General features: G+C 43.6%; 1 protein-coding gene across 1 annotated transcript in view; it reads right to left on the minus strand.

The window, feature by feature from the left end:
• Nucleotides 1-12,528, minus strand: part of LOC311253190 (uncharacterized protein) — a 181,360-nt gene that overhangs the window by 28,917 nt on the left and 139,915 nt on the right. The window lies entirely within an intron of this gene.

Genomic DNA, 12,528 nt, shown 5'->3' on the forward strand with positions numbered 1-12,528 from the left:
ATCAGTCAAAGCCGAGAGCTTTTTATCCGACCCCGGACAGGATTCACGAGCGAGATTGGTGGTGGGTGGGTGCTGGTGGGGGAGAGGGGAGGCGGGGTGAGGCGGGGCGGGCTGGGTTTACATGCCGAGAAAAGTTCAGCGTGCCTTCAGGCGTCCAAGTATTGGATTTGAACCAGCGACCTTCGGGGTGTCACAGTTCCAGGCCCTGTGCGTTTGCGCGATTGGCCCAGAGCCGCTCAGTGCAGGGCAGGTTCAGAGGGTTCGGGGTCCCGGCCCGTGCAGCTAGTGGGTCTGCAGGGAACCGGGCAGTGCCAAGGCCTGGCCTCCTCCTCCTCCTCCTCCTCTTCCCCCCTCCTCTTCATCATTCCTCCCCTCCGGGCAATCAACAATCAGCTGCAAGTGGAGAGAGACGGAGCAACAGAAAGCAAAGCTGCTTTTTAACTCTTCTTCTGTGGTGTCTGTTTGGCACTGAGAGGCTGCGGGGAAGGTGTTTGTGCTTGAGAGTGGCTTCAGTAAGGGACCTATTGTTCTCCTCCCAGAGGCTCTCAAATCAATACCTCATCTCTCCCTCTTTCTCTGCAACCACCAAGGAAAAAGGCCCATCGACTACACAGGACTCGCTTTCATGATTCACGCCACTGAAGAAGAGAAAGACAGAGACATAGAGGGGAAGTAAGAAAGGCGAGGGGGGAAGAGAAAGTGGCTCGGAGGGAGGGGGACACTGCGGGGGCCGGCGGTATAAAGACACCAGAGGAAGGAGGCGACCTCGCGGTCATCGCTCTCCTTAGCGCCACACACAGCCGGGCTATCTATAGCTGCCGAGCCCCGCCGGATTGATCTTATTGTCTTAAAGGATGAAAGAGAGGTTGATCCTCGAAGGCGCTAATATCGTCAAGCTAACAGCATCAGAGCAGGCACCAACTATATAGCTCACCCAGGGTACAATCTGCAAGTTTGTTCAGTAAAATACTGGAATATATATATGCTATCTGAAGTGCTCTTTTCGGTCTTAAATGGATCTACTCTTTGTGGCACAGTACAATATTTACAATACTTTGTCTAGTCTGACTCGCCAGATGTAGACTTTCAGTATAAGCCTGCCATTGTTGCTACAGGAAATAAGAACAGAGCTCGCAATCTGTATGCTCTAAATGGTGAATTACCTTACAGCCTGGTCGCTAATAGTATGAACATGTACAAGCTAGCAGCTATTAGCATTTCTTTTGGATTTGTGCTCACTTTTAACCTCCAAATAAAGTGGTTTATCTTGTTTAAAACTTGTAATATCATCTGACCAGCCATTTTTTTGCTCCGTTGGACTTCATGTACTTAATTTGCTGATGACGATGGCAAAGAAGATCAAAACACAACCCAGATTCACTCACCAATACAAATCTTTACGCGAAAATTAGAGCCAAAGGCAATAAATACAATCTGAGTATCATTTTCCATTTTCAATTGAGTGTCCAAAATCAGAAAATGAAAAAAATATTTATGAATCTGATACCAAAAGACCCTGAGAGGACCATCAGAAGACCCGGATAGAGGCTGAAGAGGTCGGTGTGTTTACCAGCATAACTACAGCTCAATAATGGCCCAAACCTATTAGCATAGCTGCTGTGTGACTCCATAAAGTCATAATAGAAAACTTTCGGGTCACACAAATTGGACAAATTGAATATTACATCAAGTTCAGCCTGGGGCCCATTTTTTCATTTCCTACTTTTGATCTGTGCATAAAATCAAAAGTACCAAAAACAAACGGGTATTTGTTTTTGGTTCTTAAACAAGTAATGAATCATTTTTTCATGTTCCGATTTTGGATTCTCAGCTGAATATACAAAGAGTAAATGATACAGGGATTAAACACTCATGACGACCGCAGAGTCATTTAACCTGGAACTGAATGCCGATTGTTCATTGTGTGGCACAACATTGGGACTTTTACAGCGACACTGCCCCATTTACAAGTAAAAGCAAAAAGTATTGTTTATGTTTGGTTTTCTGAGATCCGTCTTTGTCCGAGCAGCATTTGCAATTTATTTAAATCTGTTGCAGCTGCGACTAAAGCCACCATTTCCTTTTTGTGGATTGCTCTGAGGGACAGTTAACTTCAACAAAACACTTTTTTGGAGCAGGTATCTGTGATTTTGTCAGTTTTCCAGTGTGAACACACTCAAAACCTGCTTTGAGTTAGTATGTAGCATAAAATAGGGACATTTCTTTAGTTTTTTGATAAAGGTTCTGGTAAAACTGATTCAAGGGTTTGGTGGGAGGGTGTGTTGTGGTTTAGGTTGGATCAACTAAATGTGCTTGTCTCTGTAATCTGCATGTTAATTTAGTAACAGTGGGGACATAAAAATCTGTCAACACACCTACATTGTGAGGACCTATTTTCCTTGTGGGGACGCGGGTCCTTACATACTACAGTATGAATGTAAATTAGCGTCAGTGCTACTGTGGTTACTTTTAATGATTTTAGCGTCCCGAACTTCAATGTACATCATTGCATCGTGTTGGCAAAGGGATGTAAATTAGCGTGTCCACCCGGGTGTCATGTTTACATCGCTGCAAATAGGAGCTGGAGCTGATAAATACCCGTCATACTACCCAGTATGAATCCCGACTGTATCCTGACAAAAGCCGGATGTAAGCCCTAGTTTTATTTCTTCTAACGTGGTAGTTTCTTAAAGCTTGGTAACCTGCTTTCTATTTAAGAAACGTTGCATCATCCCTCTGACTTTTAACCTGGCATCAATCTTGTCATGTTGGGTTAAATTTGAGAAGCATAAAAAGAGTGATGTGTGTTTTTTTTTCTTTCTTTATGTCTTCATCAAGTCTGTGCTTCGCTTTCTGTATCGCTGCACAACTCTCACAGCTGTACCGCAGATTACGTCTTCCTCAAACGTGAAGGAAAATGTAATTCTGCTTTTCCGCAGGGGTGACGTCTTTATAGCTTTTCCCACACAGGTGTCTCAGTGTGAGCGAGCGAGATAGAGACAGAGATGGGGAGAGAGGGAGCGAAAAGATGCCTTAATGGAGTTATGGAAATGGAGGCGGCCCCATGATCCCCCGGCTAAGTATTCCACCGGAGATGTGGACGGTACACCTGCGTACGACGGGGAACCGAGCCGCGCGTTTCCTCTCAGATATAACTTCATATCTCCATCCACGATGTGTGAATTAACTTCCAGCCCTTCCCCCGCCGCCGCCGCCGCCACCGCCACCGTCTGTTTCCTACCACTTCCGCCAGAAAATATCTTTCCCTGCCAATAAAACTTACAGATTTCTTGACGTAGGCGTGTGTCCACAGTTTACATTCGGCACCAGAAAACACACTTTAGTTGCATATGAACATGTACAGAATGCATCCCTTTGTGTATTTATAATGCTGCTTGTGTGGGAGTTTGTTTACATGTTTATGGCGCATGATTTTGTTCTTTAGCGCGGGAATCGTGTACGCTCGAGCGCTTCCAGGTTGAAGATTTATGCGCGAGTGCGCTTTTTTATGGCTTTTCTTCTGCATGTGTGTGTTGACGCGCGCTTATTTTATGCTTGAGCGTCTTCCGTTGATGAACGCGTCCTCGAGGCCAATTACACTCGGCGTAATGTGTATACATGTGCAATTAAACTTGCGAATTAAAGGGGGATTTTATACTGTACGGCCACATGTGAATATCCGGCTGCTGTTCGTTGCATGGAAAGTGGGATGTTTGTGTTTTCGTGTGTGTGATGTCTGCAAATGAGTCAGCCGACCTGCCATGAGTGACCTCTTGTCTGCTGGAGAGAGAAAGGAAGGGAGAGAGCCAGAGAGAAGGAGTGATGCTCCCGCCCTCCCCTCCTCGGGCCCCCCTCCGGTGACTCACACACCCAGCGTGAGTGTAGGCCTCTACCCACAACCCCCTGCTGCTTGTTTAGAACAACAACAGAGGGAGACAGTGGGATCACAGAGGAAGCTGGCAGGGAGGGAGGGCGGCAGGAGAGACAGTGGGAGAGAGAAAAGAGGAGGGGAGAGACGAGGTGGAGGAGAGACGCTGGAGATTATCACGCGTTGAGGAAATTAGAGACACGCTATGTGGCCAGAAGTATGTGGACGAGCATGGAAGGGACTGTTAATGTATGTGAATGAAAGTGAAGCTGAAACCATTTATTGTCGCCCTGCAGACAGTGTTTTTCCCTTTTCCTAGAGTGGGAGGAGGGCAGGTGCGTGGGTATGCAGGATAAATAACAGTGCAGAGGGTGACCTTGAACCCACAGGTGTGATTAATGTGGTGTAATCCTCCTGACCTGAGTCGAAAGGTTAGAGATTTAGCGAAATGAAATAAAACAACATTCCCTCTTGACAGTGCATTATTTACAGTCGTGCACACGAGGCCTCATTGGTCTTTTCGGCCCTGTTCAGACCTGGTACTAACATCCATCCTGAGTGATCTGTGACCACTTATAATCTCACTTTCCCTGCCTTATATGCAAACAAACACATATCGCTAAGACAAAGGAATATGATGTTTTGTAAATTAAGTAAAAACTTCATGTATAACATTAGCCGAATTTACAAGAAGGCCCAAATAATTAAGAATTTTTGATAGACAACGCTGGCAGTCTTTATTGAGTTTCTCTTAACTCAACATCTCACAAAATTGAGAGATTTTTAAAGGGAGTCTGGGGACTTTCTTCACGGGCCACAAAAAAGTAGCCTATATTGGATACTGTTTGCTGTATTGGCAGAAATTGACATGTTTCTTGTCATTAAATTGTTGTCTTCAAACAGCTGTTAAATGCAGGTACAGCACACTTTAGACACTTTTTACAAGGAAAGAAACAACTTAATGTTTTGTATTTAATGCCGAATTTACAAGAAGGCACCGATCATTTATATTTTCCCGTAGCTGTTTTTCACAAAGATTTTGAATTCTCTTTTCACTCAACAACTCTCAAAATTACGCAATTTGTTTAGGGAGTCTGGGGGCTGGATCTGTTGTGTGTTCCCGAACATCTGCTGCTAACATTTGCAGGTTAAGAGAGCCCGAACACATGATTCGCATTACAGCGAACCAGAAATCAGACGGTGCGTAATCATTTCTACCTGGACCCGGACACATGTGCTGACACACTGCTCAAAGAATTTGGTCACATGCAGCACACGCCACATCCAAATTTCTAGAGGTTTGGGGAAAGCACTCTTTCCCGTTTCAACATGGCAACACCATACAGAAATGTTTTTTTTCCCAGTTGAATGTGGACGACCCGACCTCCACCCCCGTCCAACACCTGTAGGATGAGCTGGAACGCTGACTAGAAGCCTGACCTCGCTGCCCAGCATCAGTGACTGACCTCAGTGATGCTCTCGTGGCTTCTGTGGAAAGCTTTCACAGAAGAGTGGAGGCTGATATAGCCGCATATTAATGCCCATGGCCTTCGAATGAATAATTCATCCACATGCACATACTAAAGTGGAAATGTGTATATGTACTGACACGTGTGCTGGTCCAAACACAAGTTAATGTAGGAATTTGTGCAGATAAACAGCTCAAAATATACAGTATTTACTGTATTTCCACATCTCGCATGCTGATATAAACGAACACACCACACTCACATGCACCTGACACTCCTCCAATCCCATTAAGACATATTTAAGGCTGTCTAATGGAAATTGATCAGTGATTAAGATCATTTCAGGTTAATCCAATTAATCAATCCCTGCTGATTAGGATGGCGGCAGGAAAAAGGCTCAAAGATTCATCACAATCCCCTTCGGTCCTGCCGCTCCCATGCCGACACTCCGCCATCAGCTGCGGTTAGAAAACACATTTTCTAACAAGCGTGTCACCTTCAGGTCCTGTTGAGCTCGACTTGTGCGAGTAGACAAGTAAAGAAAGATACGAGGCGGAGGGACGCGACTAAATGAGAGTAAAGTAAGAGATATTGCTTGTGTCCCCTCGGCAATGTCGTATGTTTCTCGCTCAAATAAATTTCTCTTGGTTGTCTCTTAGCTCTGGAGAGTAATTCAAAGAAAAAGACCAGCTAGAGGACAATAATATAAGATAAGATGCTTAAGTATGTGTCTGACAGAGAAAGGAACGATACAGTGAGTGAGATGAAGAAAATCACTTGAATCAATGCAAAAACTAGACATAAAATGGGATTGAGATCTTTTACAGACCGAGCCAGGAGCTGTACTGGAGATATACAGTCGGGGGAACCAGTCCAGGGTTGAAATCGAGCTCAATCTATACAAAGTCTTCCCAACGTAAGACACGCTACTTCTTTTCTCCAGAAATCCTTTTGGAAAAATCTAAAGCATGACGATCTGGCAACTGAACCAGGGATCTTCTAGTCATTTCTACAAACTGGGGCGTGATGACAAGCAGCGTCAAGAAAACAGAAGTAGAAAATATCACAACCATTAATTCAATCAGGAATGGTTGAACAAAGCATGACTGGAAGTCTATTGAACATTTACAAGATAACTTACAGGAAATGGGGAAAAAATAAGTCTTCCTCACCTACAGAAAGCTTAAATTAATACCTTCTGTGACAACCAGCTCCTCCTTGGGTGAATTTCTCTTCTATAAAAGTGCCACTGGCCACAAAAACACAGTGGGTATTTCTCCGGCTGTAACCTTCACCATTTGGTCAGTGATAAAATCGCAGAGACTTGGACGGAGTTTTGCTCGAGGGTGATTGGCTCTCCCTCGAAGTTTCAGCTTGAACAAATACCTTCTTGCCTCGGTTTGAGCTGCCAAGACAGACACTTCTGACCATTTCTCTATTGTTTGCTTTTCTTCTATTTGCTGCCACTCGTTCACACTTTATCTAAAGCGTTGTTTGCTTTCAGTCTGGAAGAAAGCGAAAGTGGATTTGGAGGTGGGAGATGCTCGATGTCCAATCAGTTTCTTTCAATTTAAAGGTTGAGAAGCACCTTTGAACCCTCGTCCTCGATGTTGTCTAGAACTCAGACGCTTTTGACTGCCGTGGTTCATATTTTGTTTGATTTTCTTTTTTCCTATGAAGACTTCAGCTTGACATAGTGGTTCTTCCATGAAGTTTCAATATGCCTGCAGTTGTAATGTGTTGCACTGAGGCCATAGCATGTAACCCTGGGTCAGAACTCAGAGGTTTAGAGGGTGAAGTAAGAGGTTTTTTGGGCATTAGGCAGGTCAGTGAGAGAGTAGTAGCCATTGGCAGCTCCTGACAGAGTTCACTGTTCAAATAACAGACACCCTCTTCATTGTGGCTGTTTTGTGAGTGGCCAGAGTACAAACGTTTGAGCCCTGTGAGAGCAGAGGACGGACTGAATTTATGGCGCAATTTATGGGAACTGTTGGAGAGAGGCAGGAGCTGCCAGTCCTCACTTTCTCTCTCAATCTACCCGACACTCGGATGCACGCAGACACGCATTCATAAATTTTGTGCACACATGTAGCCTACGCGCGACACCTCACACACTCAATCTGCACCTAAAGTGGTTCTCACACGCCTTACTTAGAGGATGACACACCTGGTGTGGGCAGTAAGTCATTCATAGCAGCACAGTGATGCAGACAACAGACTCTGACTGTAACTCAGCCTGTCTGTCTGACTGGGTAAAGGATAGAAGTCAAGATAGAGGAAGAGATACATACAAAGGATTGGATACATGCAAACTTTAGTAGAAGTATTTTTAATTGTACTTTCTTGGCGACAGGAGCGGTATGAAATGAAGGCCTGGGTGGGCAGCTAGTTGTTGAGTTCATCACATTGTTTGCTCTAGATTGCATTCAGTCATCCAGTTTTCTCCAACCGCAATCGAGTTCATGAATTTACGAATCCTACAATGGCGACGAAATCCTATAATTTTATTTTTGAGTCTCGTTACCAACTCGTCAAAAGCTGACGTTTTGGATTAACGACCAACTCACCTACAATCCCCAAAGTGTCAGTATTTGGCGAGTTGGAGATGAGACCTTTGGATCTTGAACAAATCATCACCTCAAGTGCAAAGTCAACGGTCGAAGTGTTAGCATGGCTTGGCCATGTATCCCAGACACCCAACTCGCTAGAGACTTCCTCCAGCTCCTACTGGGGCATCCCATGGAGGTCCCAGGTGAGGTGAGACACATATAAGGAAGTAGTCTACTAGAAGCTCCTTACAGATGTCAGCTCAGGCATCTTCTCTGAGAGATTTTCTCTCTCTCAGTAGTTCATGGAAGTTAGTCGCTAATACTAGCAGTGAGGTAGAGTTTCAGCAGTAGAGCATTTATTCATTCATTGGCTACTAATTACCAAATATCGCTGTTCTGTATCTTTATATTCATGCATTCAAATCATAATCCCAAAACTTCCTGGAACTCTCTGAGGCCTCCGTGAAACAAGTGACGATCAGCTTTCATGCTATTGCATTGATCTACAACCAATCAGAGCAGCCTCATATTTAATAAAAAGTCGTGATTGGAGCGATATATATAGAAATTGGATGGAAATATGTACTAAAGGGAGGGCTGGTCTTATGCCGCATGCAGTATGTCGAACTAATGCCAGTTATTTATTGAACCCTCTGGTACATATTTAAAATACATGTTTGTTTCAGCTGGCCCCAAGAGAAACACGATCGATACCAACTGCTACAGATGAAAACAAACGTATCACATGCGGTGTGGGGTTCCTCTGGTGTCACATGTGCTATAAACAGATGCATTATTCAATAGTGTGTAGGATGAAGGCACCACCGCCCATGTAACATGCTATCGCTTATGTAATCGTCACGCGCAGACATGTTGAGAATACGACAGAGAAGAAGCAGGAAGTAAACAAATGACAATTCCGGACAACAAACTTTTAAGGTTTTCTGACGTCTATCTTTAGCATAAGAGTGTGTGAAACTGTGTTTAATGAACGATTATGGATTTCTAGTTTGGTTATATTTCCCCACAGAGAATGAAAGAGAAGTATGTGGCAGGGGACGGAGAGCGGGGATAGTAAAGGGCAGCCGTGGGCAGCATGGAAAGCAGAGGCGAGATACAGGAAACGAGAGAGGAAATGAGAGCTCGGAGGGTGGATGAAGGGAAAGCCGGGGTAAAAATCGCAGTTTGGTGGCTGATAACTCGCTTCACGTGACCTTTCGGGCTTTAACTGTGCAAAAACTGAACAATTTCTTGGTAGAGTCTTAAAATCTGAGATGATTAACATGGTGAGCGACAATCCAAGCCAGATTTTTTTAGACATGATTCATAAAAATGAAATAAAAAAAAAACCCAAAGTATTTTGTTTGGGTGAAAAATGTGCAAGCAGGTGACAAGTGTGCACCCTCACACACCAAATACACACCACACAAGTGGGTATTTTTCCTGTTTTTCCCGCACTTAACCCTGCCTCTCCACGTATGTTTAAAGGGCTTCATTCTGCTAAATTGTGGTTAAAAAAGGGCAAACTGTGCTCATCCTCCTCTCGCTGTTTGGCGCTTGGAGACGAAAACCAAAAAAAAGCCCAAGAACGGGTGAATGACAGTGCGATAAAGCAGCCGATTGAATTATTTACCTCCTCCATAAACATTTCCCCCCTGCCACCTGAAAGAAAAGGGCCTCCTCGCCTGAGTTATGACAGTAAACTGGTTTCAACAGCGGGCCTCTTCAGGAATAATAGGCCTTTAAGGGCTAAGTTATAGCACGAGGAAGATTCTCCCTGACAATTCACTCGCTTTACCTCCACTAGTCGGAGAGCGGTGCAACCTGGCATGGAAAAACGCCGGAGGGGGTTTTGGGGAGAGTAATGAAGGGCCGTTGTGCTTACTTCATAAACTTGTCACAGCTCCTTTTCATTTTATTTCCCGAACAAACCCGATCATCCCTCCACACCTCGGGTAGAAGCAGCCGCGGCACAGGTCGGTCAGTTAATAAATATATCAGTTTGCCACCCTAAAAAGTGCTGCCGTATTAAAAACAGCACGGGGATAAAATATGGATGAGGCCGCTTCAGTGCTCCAGGTGTGTCAAGTGTGATTTAATATGAAGAGGGGACGCGCCGTGGCGGCGGCGGCGAGGAAAAGGAGATTGCTGAGGAGAGCGCAGACAGACAGGCTGACCTCTGACCTCTGAATAGCAGCCAGTCAGCTAATACTGCTGAGCTGAAGCTCACAAAACAGCCACTGGGGAGAGACCTGCCGAAATCCATCAGCTTTACTGATCAAGAAGAAGTGCACGTCAATCTGCGACCAATCTGTTACTGTTTGTGGGAGTGTGTATTTTTGGGAGGGAAGGTGCCAACACTGAAAGTGTGACAAACTGTGTGTGCATAGGTTTGTGTTAGTCACAGGCCTATATGTGCCTGTGCAGTTGTGTGTTTTGGTGACTGAGTGTGCCTACATCATTTAAAGGTGCAATTTAATGATATAACTGCTGCAAGCAAATAAGCCCATCGCTGACATGATTAACAGCCTCCGTCTGGCTCTGGATTCACACCGCAGGCTTTCAAGGTTGGATTCGGAGGGGAAGCGGCTCGGTTGAGCAGAAGGAGGGCGCTGATGGACAAAAAACATTTTCAACAATCTCAGTAAAGCAAAATCCAAATGTTTTGACCGTATAGATAAAAGAAGCAAAGAGGTTTGTGGGAAATGTAGTCTTAACCTTGGTGTTTTTCTTTGCACACCACTTGTTTTCTAATGGTGCAAGGAATCAAATCCAAAAAAACAGGTTTTCAACCAAGAGTTTTCTCAGGACACCTACCGACTCAAGTATTGTGACCAAAAAAAAAAAATTACTTTGACTACAGTGACAACAGTTACAGTACTTGCATGTGTACAGCCATTTTTATGAAACAGTTTTTGATAAACTGGCTAAAATGTTTACAATTGAAAACTCACTCCAAGAATAAATGTTGGCTACATTTGTTATGTTTCTGCAAACCACGTATATGTTGTAACTTAACATTTCTTTATGTCGAATGTTGAAATTTAACATTTCTTTATGTCATAACTTAACATTTCTTTATGTCGAATGTCAAAATTTAACATTTCTTTATGTCGTAACTTAACATTTCTTTATGTTGAAACTTAACATTTCTTTATGTCGAATGTCAAAATTTAACATTTCTTTATGTCGTAACTTAACATTTCTTTATGTCGAAATTATGTTGAAACTTAACATTTCTTTATGTCGAATGTCAAAACTTAACATTTCTTTATGTCGAATGGCAAAATTTAACATTTCTTTGTCGTAACTTAACATTTCTTTATGTCGTAAGTTAACATTTCTTTATGTTGAAACTTAACATTTCTATGTCGCAGCTTAACATTTCTTTATGTCGTAACTTAACATTTCTTTATGTCGAAATTATGTTGAAACTTAACATTTCTTTATGTCGAATGGCAAAATTTAACATTTCTTTGTCGTAACTTAACATTTCTTTATGTCGTAACTTAACATTTCTTTATGTTGTAACTTAACATTTCTTTATGTTGAAATTATGTTGAAACTTAACATTTCTTTATGTCGAATGGCAAAATTTAACATTTCTTTGTCGTAACTTAACATTTCTTTATGTTGTAACTTAACATTTCTTTATGTTGAAATTATGTTCAACTTTCAATTTTATGTTGCAATAACATTGTGTTTAAGGGCTGGTTAGGTTAAGGCACAAAAATTGCTTAGTCAGGCTTAGGAAAAGATCATGATTTGGTAACTCTCTTTGTCGACACAGGAAATTGCTGTAAACTGTCCCGACATCTCGATAAAAATAAGATAGAAGATAAGATACAAGATATAACAGAATAACGGCACTAGCAGCGCCACTGGTGTGAAAAAGGATCTCCTCATCATCAGCCTCGGTCTTTGTAGATTCAACATACATCACGTTTTGAGTGTGTGCATGCAGCGAGCTGTGCTTTACTTTGTGTGTGAGTTTGTCCTCCGTCGGTCACACAGCCACAGGCTAGGAAATGGGCTTTCCTGTCGTTCAGAGAGGCTAAGCTGACGGAGCATGAAGGCAACCATAAAGCCCCAAACTGCCTCCTGATACCGGCCGGCTCGCTGGCTAATCATTACACATCTTCCTCTCATCTGTTCAGCACTTTTTACTCACTACTCTATATCCAACCCCCACTCCTCCTCCTCCTCTTCCTCCTCCTCTTCCTCCTCCTGCTGACCCCAGTCTCCCACCTCCCTTTGCGCATCGCTTCTCCTTTTTTTGTGTGAATGTGACAGTTTGTGTGTGTGTGTTTGGGAGTGAAAACAAGTGTGGCTGTGAGAAAAGAAAGCGCGAGTGTGTGCGCTCTGAGAACTACCTTGCATGACCTCTAAATCTGCTGAGCTCTCAGAAAAAGGAACTCTGCTTTTCCCTCCATCACAATCTCAACACGCCGGCGGCGGCGAGGAGGAGCTGTACTTCATCGGGAAGGGGAAGCACCGCTTGCTGCCAGCCTCCATATGAAGAGCAGTCACCAGTTTCTCCCCGAGTGTCACTCACGGGAACGTAAATATGACTGGAACTCAGGATCTTAGCGACGACAGACTCGTTAATTTCCTCCTAATAAACACTGACACACAGTGAGGA

This window comes from Pagrus pagrus, assembly GCF_965226575.1.
Source record: "Pagrus pagrus genome assembly, chromosome: 24".
NCBI classification, from domain to species: domain Eukaryota; kingdom Metazoa; phylum Chordata; class Actinopteri; order Spariformes; family Sparidae; genus Pagrus; species Pagrus pagrus.